This window comes from Haemorhous mexicanus, chromosome 2, assembly GCF_027477595.1.
Source record: "Haemorhous mexicanus isolate bHaeMex1 chromosome 2, bHaeMex1.pri, whole genome shotgun sequence".
Classification (NCBI taxonomy): Eukaryota; Metazoa; Chordata; class Aves; order Passeriformes; family Fringillidae; genus Haemorhous; species Haemorhous mexicanus.
In genome coordinates, this window is record NC_082342.1 from 94,661,402 (window position 1) to 94,675,068 (window position 13,667).

The 13,667-nt window shown below is 39.5% G+C and overlaps 1 protein-coding gene across 1 annotated transcript in view; it reads left to right on the forward strand.

Moving 5' to 3' along the window:
• LOC132323851 (pinopsin-like) overlaps positions 1–13,667 on the forward strand; it is a 77,661-nt gene that overhangs the window by 53,168 nt on the left and 10,826 nt on the right. The gene's annotated exons all lie outside the window — the stretch shown is intronic.

The window sequence follows — 13,667 nt, forward strand, 5'->3', positions numbered from 1 at the left end:
CCCCAAAGATTGGAAAATGGTGTTGTTTGACTGCAGTTGTAGTGTTAGCTTCCACCTGTCATAAATCTCCGCAGAATATCGTGGAACCAGCAGCCTCTGAGTCAGCTTTAAAACTCATCCTACAGAGCACATCTTTAAATTAACTCTCAAGCAGTCCCTGAGTCATTTTCACGGTCCTGGAAATCTAGAAAAATACTTTTGTCTTTGGCATTGCCTCCTGCACTGACCTGAGGTGGTAAATCACTGAGGAAAATAGTGAATTTCTTTCCAGCTGCAGGAACTTCCTCAGATGGGAGGCACGAGGTATGCTGCTGCCCTTCTTCCTGTGCTGTCCTCCAGGGGGAGAGAGATGCACAGTTTAAACTGGACTGTTACTGGGCTCATAATATGCCAGGCAGACATCAAGATTCTCTGACAAAACTAAAGCGCTAAACTGCCTGAGACCAAATTATGCTGGGGTGAAGCTGGAGGAGACAGTAGAGGAGATCCCATTTTCCCTGTTCTCTCTTTATGGAAGGCTCTTTTGGCTCTTGGCAATATGACTGACTGTGCCTGGGGCAGCTTCCCCAAGGGTCAGGTCCCAAAAAGGCAGTACACAGCACACAGCTGGGCAAGGTCAGTGGGCACTTTCAGTGCATCAGTCCTTTATAATTATATAGTTAATGTAGTTATGCATACTTTGTTTCATCTTCTCCTTCCTCTCTCAGTGTATTTTATTCCCATCACATATCCCTGTCAAGTTCCTATTGTTCAAACTTCCACCCATGCAGCCACCCCAAACAGATTTTTAATGACAGCTCTGACTACCTTCCTTTCACCATGATGGTACTGACAGAACCCTGCTCTTTTACATGTTATATGCAAGCAAGTATTAAGCATTCACTCAGGAGATATGGAGTTTCTCTGTAGCCATGGGTTTGCTGCTGAGGAGGTGATCACTGGGAGAATCCTGTTGTTGTGTGTTCCACAGAACAGCACGGGAATCCCAACATGGAAGTGCTTTCTGGCTGCTATAACTGTGCATGAGGACATACTGCACTAAGAAACAGGGATTAATAGCTAGATAGCTTAATGATGTGGCAGCTTCAGAGGTTTACCTTGTTTTTACATACCAAAAATTCATTTTTTTATTGACATAGAAATCAAGATACTAATAACAAGTGTTCAAGAAGGTGTGGTTATGGATGAGATCACAGTGAGATTGAGTGAATCTGCACTCATTTCACAAAATTTGAAGATGGCACTCAGAGAAAATAGAAATTTACTGCGTTGCTACTGACAGTTAAATTTAAGTCAAGTTTAAACCTGTATCACTTACAGATCTAGAGAACCAATTGTTTGAAAACTACAGATGAGATTACAAGTCACAATCTTTGCTGAAGCAAAATAGCCTTGCTCCCCTGCAGCTCATGAGCTTTACATTAATTTCTTTCACATTTTTTATTGCTCAGATGGTGCACCTAAGTCTCCCCGGACTACTGAAACTCAGGCTAGCACATCTAATACTCTGTTGCATATTACAATTGGATAAAAGGTCCACTCACACCATGTGATCAGTAATGTGCTATTTTTGGTGTCAGAAACTGCCTCTGAGCAAAATAAGGAGGGGCAGTGTGAGGAAAGGGATATACTAAATGTGAATATAAGTCCCTGATTAGTGATTTGATTTCTAGTGTCTGTCTTCTTGTATTAAAATCATTGCACTTTTAAAAAATAGGTGACCCTTTCATTTTCCCCAAGAATCTTGAGAAGTGATGCTCAAAAGAATATACACACTTACTTGAAAGTCATTACTACTGTGACCTTTCCAAATTTATCATGTAATGGAGCATGATGGGTAAGGGAGAAATTAAGGAGAAATTATGATAAAACTAAGACATCCTTTTTTTTTTTTTTTTTCCCTGAAGATGTTTGAATAATAATGATAATGATGTACTTAGGGAGTGTTCCTCAATGGGACCCGAGCTCAACATCACACATCAGACACCTCCCAGGTGCCTCTGCTGTGGCTCTGACACTCCCCAGGAAGCTATGCCACTTCCTCTTAGCTAATGACTGCTTGTTGCTCAGGCCAGCCTCTCTCCCAGGGCCTTCGTGGAACTTCCCAGCTGCCAGATGAATAATAAAGAGTTTTTCTGTCCATAATAATAATAATCTATTTGTTCTCTATATATGCAATTTTCTAGCAGCCCTTTTCAATCCTTCTTACCTTTTGCACTGAACAGAGAGAAATGCAGATGAGCTTTGGGAAAGGGAGATACACGTGATCATGATTAAAAAAAATAATCTTAACATTCCTCCACTGGCTGTTATAACATCTATATTTTCAGCCATTTTTCATGGGGTATTTTGCAGTTTTCAGTATTTCCAACAAAAGGTAATGGCTAACTTTTAAAGCTGGAGGAATATGTGTGTAAGTTAACAGTGTATTTTATAAGTTGCTTGTTTTCACGTTTGGAAAGATATTTTAGCTGTGTAAGAACACAGAACTATAGATCCAGAAAGACAGTATGCAATTCAGGCTCAATTGTGCCAAATTTCATTTTATACATAAATTGGGACACTTCTATTAAGTCCTGAAAAGAGTCCTTGTTTGCTTAGTTCAAACCTTTGAGAGGTTTGTGGAGTGACCATAGAATTTATTATCTCATCATAATTTTTCCTTAAAATTCACTTAGATTTCTATATTCATGATCTGCTTTTTTTTTTTTTTTCCTCTTTCACTGGTAGCTAAGCTGTCTTTGAGTAATTAATAGTCAAAAGAGAATGGCACACCCAAGCTCTTCAGTTGAAAATAGGTCAAGTCAAAATGATCTCTTACTGCAGAATACTCTACTATAGTACAGCTCAGAAATGTTTTGACTTTATTTCTCTGCCAACATATAGTGTTATGACTTTTGAAAGCAGAGGGGCAAAGAGAAAAAAGGTCTCAAGGGCGCCTTTGCTGCTGTCATAAGGTATAATTGCATTTCACACAGTAAGTTTTAAATTACTTTATGAATTTCTCTTGCAGCTCATGACAAAAAGATCAGTTCAGGTAAATAACTTGGGCATTTAACTAGGGCTCCAAGCAACCCCAGCCAGACTTCATGCTGCCCCAGGCTATATCCTTTGATACATCTTGTCTATGTTGACATGTTCTGCCTGTCCTGGACTGGCTTCAATATAACAGAAGGGTTTAGAACTTTCTTCTTTTAGACCCAGGCCAAAACTAGGAGCAAGAAGCCAGACCACTTCTTAGGCAAGCAAAATACTGAATAAAGTTGAAAACTAATGCAGGTGAATGATGAAGAGAAATACAGGATAAGAACATGTTTTCAACTATATAATGACTTTTGCTTTCTGGCTAGGGAATACATTAATAGAAATGAAATCCAGTTAAAAGACCCTTCTTCTGGAAGGCACAGAAAGTGAAGGGCAGCAATATCTCTTTAAATCTTATTTTAAACAGGACCTAATATGCTAATGTTTCTTCCTGCATTGCTCCTTTCATAGCAACAGAGAAATATGAAGCTTCACAGAAGTGGGAAGAGACCTCCACATTAGACAAGGAAAATAAATGGGTCGGAAATCAAGGGGAAAATGCAGTGAGCGAGGTTTCTAGCAAAGATGATGGGATCTTTTTGTAGTCCATATCCACTCTGCAAAAGAAAACAGGCATTTCTGAAAGGAGAAGAGAGGAGACTCCAAAGGGAGTGAAGCTGAGGTGTTGAATTTGAAGTGACTAGCACAGCAAAAAGAGAGAAGGAGGGCCCAATATTGTTCGGCCTCCTCACCATGGACATAAGAGGATTGCATGTACCCTCAGATGACACCAAACTAAGTGATGCCCTTTATGTGCTTGAGGGAAGAGATGCCATCCATGGGGACCTTTACAGGCTTGAGGAGTGAGCCTGAGCAAATGCTATGAAGTTCAGCGAGGTCAAGTGCAAGGTCCTGCACTTGGGTCAGGGCAACCCCCAGTATCTGTACAGAATGGGGAATAAATGGACTGAGAGCAGCCCCATGGAGAAGGACTTGGCAGTACTGGGGAGTGAAAAGCTGCACATGACCTGTCAATGTGAGCTTACAGCCCAGAAAGACAATTGTACCTTGGGCTGCATCCAAAGCAGCATGGCCAGCAGGGCCCTCTACCCTGCTCTGCTGAGTACTTTGTGGCTTTGGTAGTAGCTTTGGTACTGCATCCAGCTCTGGGCTCCCAGCACAGGAAAGACCTATTATGGACCTCTAAGTCCCTAATAGGGGCATAATAATAGTCAGAGAGCTGGAAGTCTTCTCCAGTGAGGAAAGGCTTGAGTTTGTGTTGCTCAGAATAGAGTAGAGAAGGCTTGGAGGAAATCTCGTGGTTTTTTAATACTTAGAGGGGGCTTATAAGGAAGATAGATGGATACTTTTCACCTAGGTCTGTAGTGACAGGAAAAGGGGCAATGCTTTTAAACTAAAAGAAGGTAGATTTTTTTACTATATATATATATATATATATATATATATGAATTGTTCAAGGCCAGTCTGGACAGGGCTTTGAGAAACACAATCCTGTGAAAGATGTCCCTGCCCATGGCAGGGTGGTTGGACCTAGATGATCTTTAAAGGTCCCTTCCAACCCAACCCTTGATAACAGTCTATGACACAGGAAGTAATCTTTTCATATAACATATGAATAGGTCTTTTCTTGTCTCTTCCACTTTTTCTCTAAACGTGGATGGATTAACCTATTTCTTCAAAGGTTTAAGTGATCAGTGTAATTTAGAATAGGCATGATGCAGGTAAGCATTTTGTTATATTTGGACCAGCCAAATTTCAAAACAAAAGTATAGCTGTATCTCAGTGTAAGAGGTCATGTCCACTCTACTGCATCTTCATGGCGATTAGCTTAGAGAAGAGTGAACATTGCCTCAACTACTTCCTGACAACCTTGTAGGCCATGCTGGTCAGTAGAAGGAATCAGAGTCACACTAACCCTAGTGGAGACAGGGAAATAAATCAGCATATACTGCAATGATTGAATGACAGGAGACTTACATTGCTGCCTGTCTGAGGGCTAGCAAGGAAATAGCTGTAGGGGAAGACTTGACCTCTAGAATCATTGTCAAGGCAACTAAACAACAAACTGTTTAAGGATTCAGATAAATAGTTACACATCTCAAATTTCTCCAGTACAGGGAAAACAGCTTCAGTCAAATAGTTTGCCTATCATGATTAGCCTACAGTTGTGCTGGCAATTTCAGAACATCATTTACAACCAGCTGTTTTTCATACACTTCCACATATAACATTAAACTTGCAGGGTAGATTGATAGATAAATGAAAATTTCCAGTATTCAGAGCTTACTGTAGAACAAGAAATGAGGTATGTTCACAGCTAAAAGACAAGTGTTAGGATTTTTGTAAGCAAGGTCCCTTGGTAGTCTCATTGCTCTTGCAAGTGGACATCATAGGAAGCTCAGGCAAAGTGGTGTTTCTTTGCTGGCTTCACAGGTCCGCAAGGGAGAGTCTAGAGGGTCAAGAGCTCATCCAGTCCTAAGAGAAATACAGGGGGGAAAAAGGATGAAATATGAGCAATTGTGCTGTTTCCCACTTTCCATTATTTCAGTGTCATCTGGAAGTTGGGTGAAAGCACTTGGCAGTTGTTTTTTTTCTGAACTGATTTCCAGTTTTAGTGTAAACAGTTAAAGTCCTACAAAGGCATATGTGACCCACAGGTAATCTAAACTTGAGCTACTCTTCAAAATGGCATTGCCAAGCCCCACTGAATGGATGTCACAGTGTCTTCTGTTGCAGTGGTCTAAACTGCAATGGCAGGTCAGGGATCAGAATCAATTTTAGCCCACACCTTGATTTGATTAAGGTCAAGCATTTATTTAGCCCCAGAATTCCCCATTTCAATTCTAATATTCCTGGTTTTCTATGTCTAATATTATGTTTTGTAAATAGGACTCCAGTTAAGCATGTGATACTACTTACCACTTCAAAGCTGAATACAAGCACAGATCAGGCAAAGAAAACAATACAATATTCTGTAATGCAGTGCAATACAGCATATTAGATAAACAAAGATTTTAGTTGCTTTATGAGGACAATCAAATTCAACAGATGAAAAAGTATTGAACAAGTAAGTGCAACCCTGGCGGTGACAGAGCCTCTAATTTTCCTCTCCTGTTCAATAACTGAGTAATCTTTTGTCATATGGTAGTGGCATAATACTAAAATTTTATTCAGAGCAGGACATTTTTTCTACATATTGTGTCAATTGAGATTACTTGTCAGAGTTTTACTGTGTGTTCCAGCAACAAAATATTTTTGCAGTCATGTATCTTATTATAAATTGAAGCAACAATTGTTTCCGATTAGATGGATGGAGAAAAAACAAAATGAATTTTCCTAGACAGAGAATCTTTTTCAGCATCTATGTAACCTCCACTAAATAAATATTTTTAATTGAGTTAATCCTTGGTATCCTTTGAAGCATATGATAATCATCATCCTAATCTTACAGCAGGAGAAATCTGAGGATTAAAGACTTGGATTACTGCTCAGACCCTCACAAACTTACTTGACAATTCTAATTCAAATCTGTAAACTTTATTTTCTGATTTTATCCTGATGTCCTTCTTCCTCCAGGGCAAAAAATCTGGTGTACTCAAAGAAATAATCATTGCCACAGTATGGAAAATACAATATAAAACTGTACTGGGCCTGTAATTCATTAGAATAACCCCCTTCTCATTATAAACGACATCATTTAATGCAATTCAGAAATCTGACTTTGTCCAAATGAAAATAAATTTGAAGGATCATTGTCTTTTGAAGTAGAAGCTATTACAGAGCTTTGCTCCCCTGATGTTTAGTATAACAACTGCTCTCAAAGTAAATGTATTTGTTTCTAGTTTATAAACCTGTATTCCTCAAAAAGCCCTTCTTCTTTGATAGCTGTCTTTTCCTCATACTGGGATACCATAAACAGATCACTTTCTACCCCCACATTGCTCACATTGCTAGTGTGAACTAGTTTAGTTCTTTTCATAATTTCATGTTCAAAACAAATATTCAAATTATCATTTTGGTACTCATGTTTGGAATGGGGTATTTAATTTGGGAAACTTTTTAGGCACTCGAGGTTAATAGAGAACCAACACCTCAATGTAGTAGGAGTTATTTCTTGTTTCTGTCTTGTTTGCAGTGTCTAACTATCTTGATTATTATCTTCAGAATCTGAACTGAAAACAAGAACATCAGCTCTACAGTGGCCTCTTAAATCCCTTCATCTAAATTACAATCAGATTTTCACAAATGGGTGTATAGAAATATACACAAGAGTTCTGCTACATAAGGAACAACCATTGCATGCTGAGTACTTTATGGATGACCTTGCTTCAGATGTAATGTTCAAACCCTGCAGGGAAAACATTTACTCGAGACCTTACAACTCACCCAAGGCTTTACAGGATTTCTGTGTTTGCTGGCTTTAGGCCAATAGAAATTCACTACAAGCAGGATTCAAAGGTCACCCAAAAACTTATATCACTTGTCTTCCTTTTCACCTTCACCACTCTTCACCTCTCTCACAGCAAGCACCAGCTTCAAAATCAAGGAAATCCTGTGAGTTAGAAAACAAAACCCAGGCATGTTTGTCACTTGTTAGTCAATTTCCTAGAAAAGCATTTTTTTCAGTGTGAAATGTGTCTTCTTCAATATTAGAGAAGCTGTTAATTTGGCCAATTTTATTTTCAGTGGGGAAAAAAAAGGACATTTCAGTTCAGATCCCCATGCTTAAGCTTCTACACCTTGGATCTTGTCAAAAGTATCTACTTTTGAAGAACACTATCCTTCACCCAGCAGATCAAGCTCTCTTACCAGACTGCATCCCTTATGTGGCTCAGCAGTGGCTCAGTGAGGGGGAGGAAATGCAGTGAAATGTAGGCTAGCCCAGCAATCTAATTTATAGGGGAACATTCAGAATGAAGTTGAACTATAGATCCACAAAAACATCTACATGTAACTGGATATTTTGAAAGTCCTGGGTTTTGTCTGGAAAATGTTTTGATAATTTGTTTTGGTTTTGTTCAATATGAGAAAGAAATTATAGAAGAATTAAAAATTCTGTCAGAACAGAATTCTGATTTCTCAGCCCAATGGGTTCTGTTATTCTATTACTCACACACAAAACCAAATGACTGCTACAAAAACACAGTCACAAATCAACCCCCTCTCAGTAATTTCTAATTCTGCCTTGGGTAAAATCAATACCTAATTGCCTGCAAACCAAGATAAAAGTAAAACCCAGGGAAGACTTAGTCCTCATCCTTTATACCCACCACTTACTGTACTGTGGCTCTCATTTCTTGATAAAGTGTTAAGTGAACGCTTATCTGGCAATTAAAAGTTTCTTCCAGTATTCCCGTATCAGAGAACTTCCTGTATCTCATTCATAGCAATTGATGGCAATATAATTTTGGGCAACAGAATCAACAGGGCAGGTAGTCAGGAAATCTAGGGGAGAAGGAGGCTTGTAAGGACCCATGTTCTAGCCAGAGGTAGAATTAATTAGTGCCAAGGAAGAAGAATCAGTAGGTAAAATGTCTAAGAGCTGCTGAAGTTTCTGTGTGCATGTGACTTAAAAGAATGCAAGAGTGACCAACACTCAAGCAAAAAGACCCTGAGAAATTCACAAGGGAAGATAGTCATTGGTATTTTATTACAAGAACAACTTCATGGAAAGAACACTTTGGATTTCCTTGTGCAGTGTTCTGGGTCTCAGCCATAATGAAACTCTGTAAGGAACATCTGGAAGATCTGCTTTCCCTCAATGTGTTACATAGCCAAAGATGGACAGTTCATAAACTACTCCCCCAAAAAGAAAACCACCCAATCACAAACACCACCCCCCCCCCAACACAATAAGATCACATTTCTACAAATATTTAATAATGTACTATACAAGATTGGGGCAGGAATATACCAGCATAAACCCATCACAGTCAGCCGCAGTCTTCATTTTAATCCATTTGGGCTGATCTAGATCCATGGCTGAAGAATTGAAAATACAAGAAAAAACTGAGTCAGCAGAACAGCATATTAACTATAAATAAACAAACACATAGATTTTTCAAGTGTCAAAATACTTCTCATTGTTATGCTTTGAGCTTTCAGCAAAATGAGGGTTATTTTAAAATGATCTGGGAATCACTCATCCCATATTATGGTGGTAATAGACCCTTCATTTCTCCTTACAAAGTAGAATGTTACTGTAGGGACTGGTAAATTTGCTGCTGCCCCTGTTAGTCAGGATCCATCAATCACACTGCAAAACCCTAAACAGTTTGAACTTATGGAATGGGAATAGGAAACAGAGGCTATATACTGTATGGGGTTTAGTAACTCTGTTTAAGGCCAGGGAAGAGCATTTATGAGATAAATATGACAACTGATCCATTTTTCCTGTAGTGATAAACTCATTGAAAGCAACCATGTGCTGTCTTAAACCAGTGTGCATTGAAGACACAGTAGTATTGCTAATATTTGCTTTCATGTGCATAATCAATCCCTTTGAAGTTCAGCAGCCATGCTGATTACACTGAAGTATGGGCATAGAAGAGTTTCTCCCTGTTTCCTCTGGCAAAATAACTATCCCCACTTTATGATCCCTTCAGCTTTGATCTCTCACTTTGTTAACTTTATATAAGAGCACATGTTTCATGGGGACTTATCTAAAAGGAAATTTACCTGAATAGCATGTTCTAAACATGAACATAAGGCAATATTTCTCAGACATGGTATATGCTCTGTTGTTTCTGCTTCCTTGCTTTTCTACCATGGAACAACTTTGTTAATATTATTTTGGTAACAGCTTACACATTTTCTTCTTGTCTCTACTTCTTGGGATGCTATAACTGCTCATTAAAATGCCTGATGTCCTAACAGCTACATTCAGCCCCATTCATTTGTAAAGTCCAAATTAGGCTCATCAGATAGCTTATATTTGTATAGACACAAGCAAGCACTAGAAATAACTGAAAAACAACCCAACACTTCCAAAGAGGAATATTGGTAGGGGAGAAAAGTAATGGTGCTTGATCCAATTGGAAGCATCAGCTAAGACTCCTATCCCTTTTACTGAAACAGCAGGCTCAGAAACAGGTCCAGAACCAAACCTTCCCCACTTTTCCCTTCTGGTCAACTGTCTTCTTCATGCTCAGGATACAGCACTTTGTCTAAACCTCCTGGCTCATGTGCCTCATGGGCAGTAGGGCTGGGCCTAGGGGTAGACCTGTGGCACTTTTAGCTTGCCCAAGACACATGTTGCATGTTTCTTGCCTTTATTTGCCAAAAATTTTTTGTTTGGCATATGAAAAATTGACATTTTGCTTGTCTTAGTCCAAAGTGTAGATACTTTAGACTGAGAATGCTGCCTAGTTTACAGAACATCATAAAACTCACAAGTAATGAACTCTAACTTCTTGAGGCACTTTCACGTTATGCTTCTTATAACTTATAACACCAAACAAGAAGATAAAGACAAAAATTTTTATCTTAAAAGATAAAACAAAACCTTTTAGATTTATGCAAACCAAACCAATCCAGAATTGCTCAAACCTCTTCCATTAACAACACTCCCACCCACCCCAACCCAAGGGCCTCACTTCCACAGGAGACATACCTGCTGCACATGGTAGCAGCAGGATGCAGCCAGTACAACCTATCCATCAGTGCTCCAGGAATGAGGGTGGAAAACAACTACTGTTTAGAAGGTGGGGCAGTAAAATATTTTAATTAGGCAGCTCAGTTGCAGTCAGACAACTGTCTGGGAGCAAGGTAATTAACAGCAGCTGACACAGCCTGGAGTCAGCACTGGCAGTAGTTTTCCCCTCTGGCTGCTTCCATAAAATCAAGGCACCTGTGATGCCTATTGCCTGCCCTCCATAACCCTCAGGCTTCTCACAAGCTTATAAGGAATTATTGCTACAGTAATTATCCCCCACCTGTCAGCATCTTGGAACCAAGTAGAAATTTGATTTGTATTTGTCTATGTGCAGAAACAGGTCACCAGAGGAAATTAGTTGTTTTATTTCAGTTATCATAGAGATGACTATAAGCACAGGGAGGCGGTTGTTCAGAATGTAGGACTGTAACCCTGTTAGTCTTTTCTCAGTTAAATTTGTGTAATTAATTTGTTTACAAAGAAGCTTAACTCCAGCAGAAATCTGTTGTTAGGTCTACTATAGGTCTTCATTTTAAGATCACATCCCAGCACACTAAACATGACAGCAGCAATACGAGCAACAACAGATGAGCTGGGTTTCTTTCAGATGTGCAGAAAAAAACCTAAGAAAACAAAATGCCAAACTCAAGTAAGTGACTATTAGGAAAAAGTAACAGTCCTGCCTATCTGTTATGGTATATCTTCTATCTGTTTCTTTCTGTTTTCTTGATGTCTTTTATAATTCCTTGTCTCTCCCTCTTCCTTTCACTGGACCTCCTTCTTTACTTTTATAATTTCTAAGAATCCAGCAATCACACTAACAATGATTCCCCCTGTGATCTGTCACAACCTAATTGTGCTGCCAGTCTTCTGGTGGCTATTCTGCCTCCAGTTTAAAAAAACCCCACTATATTACTGCATTATAATACTTCTCAGTCAGCTTAATATAATCAGTTAATATTTTCATCAAACTAAATAAGCATTTACTTAGCTTATTTTTAGGAAAAAGAAATAGCAGTGCTTACTTGCCTTGGTTATTAAGGCATGAAGATTTGGGGTCGGACTATACTTCCATAAGAGTACTGCCATTTCTTTGAAGTGCAGTTTTTGGAGTAATTTACTGGGTAAGAAAGTAGAATCCAAAAAAAACAAGGAAGGATACTTATTATGGAGGAGACATTGGTAAATTTTGGGGTGCAGCAGATAAATCAATGCTATTCTGATGAAGCAATTAAATTTGTCACCCTGGAAAGACCAAGATACCAGGAAAGCTAGAACAGAAGTCCTGGAAAACAAACCCCCAGTGGTAGTGCTTTGTTCACATAGTAAGATACTGTTTAATCACTGCTGCAAGTGTAGTTACCTGCAGACAATAGTGGATATGATTATAGGAAAAGATTGACTCCTCCCTTGCTTGACTAGCTGTTCTTATCACAGTATCACAGAATAGTTTGGGTTGGGAGGTCACTTTTAAAGCTCATCTAGTCCTACCCCCTGCAATGATCAGGACCTTCTTCAACTCAGGCAGGTTGCTCAAAGTCCCATCCAATCTGACCTTGAATATTTCCAGGGATGGGGCAACTACCACCTCTCTGGACAACCTGTTCCAGTGTTCCACCTTGCTCATCATAAGAAATTTCTTTCTTGTATCTAATCAAAATCTACACTATTTTAGATTAAAACCAATACTCCTTGTTCTATTGCTACAGGCCCTACTAAAAAGCCTGTCCCATCTCTCTTTTAAGTCCACTTTAAATACTGAAAAGCCACAATAAGGTCTCCCTAGAGCCTTCTCCAAGCTGAACAACTGTCTCAGCCTTTCCTCATAAGAGAGGTGCTCAAGCCCTCTGACCTCCTTGTGGGCCTCCTCTGGATTTGCTCTAACGAGTCCATGTCCTTCTTATGCTGGAGGTCCCAGGTCTGGATGCAGTACTCTAGCTGGGGTCTCACCAGGGCAGAGGAGAGGGGGAGAATCACTTCAACAAGTTCATGCTGCAGTTAAGACAGCAAGCTGAATTAAAAATCCTGAGATACGTCTTTCACCCAGATCACAGCAGGTAGATAGATATACTGATATACAGGCAGACCAAAATACCTGTATGAAGTTTCACCTGTCCATAGAACTGTGTCCCTAAGAACTACTCAAGTGAAACACAGCTGGCTTCCATGAGTAAAACAATAAAAAGTACTTTTTGAACAACAAAGGCATGTTGTTCAAAAAAGGGCATCTTTGGGAATAAACCTGAAAATGAGTTGCCTCCAAGGTTCCCTGAGATACTATCAGAAAGGTAATGTCACACCTCCTCTAGCTGTCTGTGCTGAAGAGTAGTGTGTAAGCAGGATGTCCTCTGTACATGACACAATATAGTTAATGGATTTACACCTCCTACTGAGGTAGAGTTTGAATGCAGTGAGACAAGAATGTCCTCTCTGATGTCACAGACAGTGAAGGTGACTGAGCATTTAATAGACAGGAACACAGCAATCACATTTTCTTGCTAGTTTTTTAAATAAAAAAAGGAGAGTTGCTGGATTTAAAAGTTGCTTCATGCATAGGTCCCAGCATTTAGTTGATCCTCCAGAGTACCTCACTGATGTGAATTTTCCAAGAGGTGTTACTGGCATATCATGGCAGTAACTAGCCCCTCAACACTGCCTGTCAGGAGCTGGTGCAATACACGGCATGAGCTGTGTGATTATTGTCTGCCAGGAGAGTACATGATGGCAATCCAACTGTTATCATTCCACTAATGTGTAACCAGCTGTCTTGTTGGCATGGACTCAAGATGAGTCCCTGGAATGAAAACACTGATTAGCACCGCCACTGGCCCAACTCAGGCCCCTGTGCACTTCGAGTACTACCAAAAAGCAGCAGTATGCCCCACATTTAATGGATGTGAGCAGGCTTGTTGTGGTTGAATTATACACTACTTATAACAGATTGAAGGGCAAGTTATATTTTCCCTTT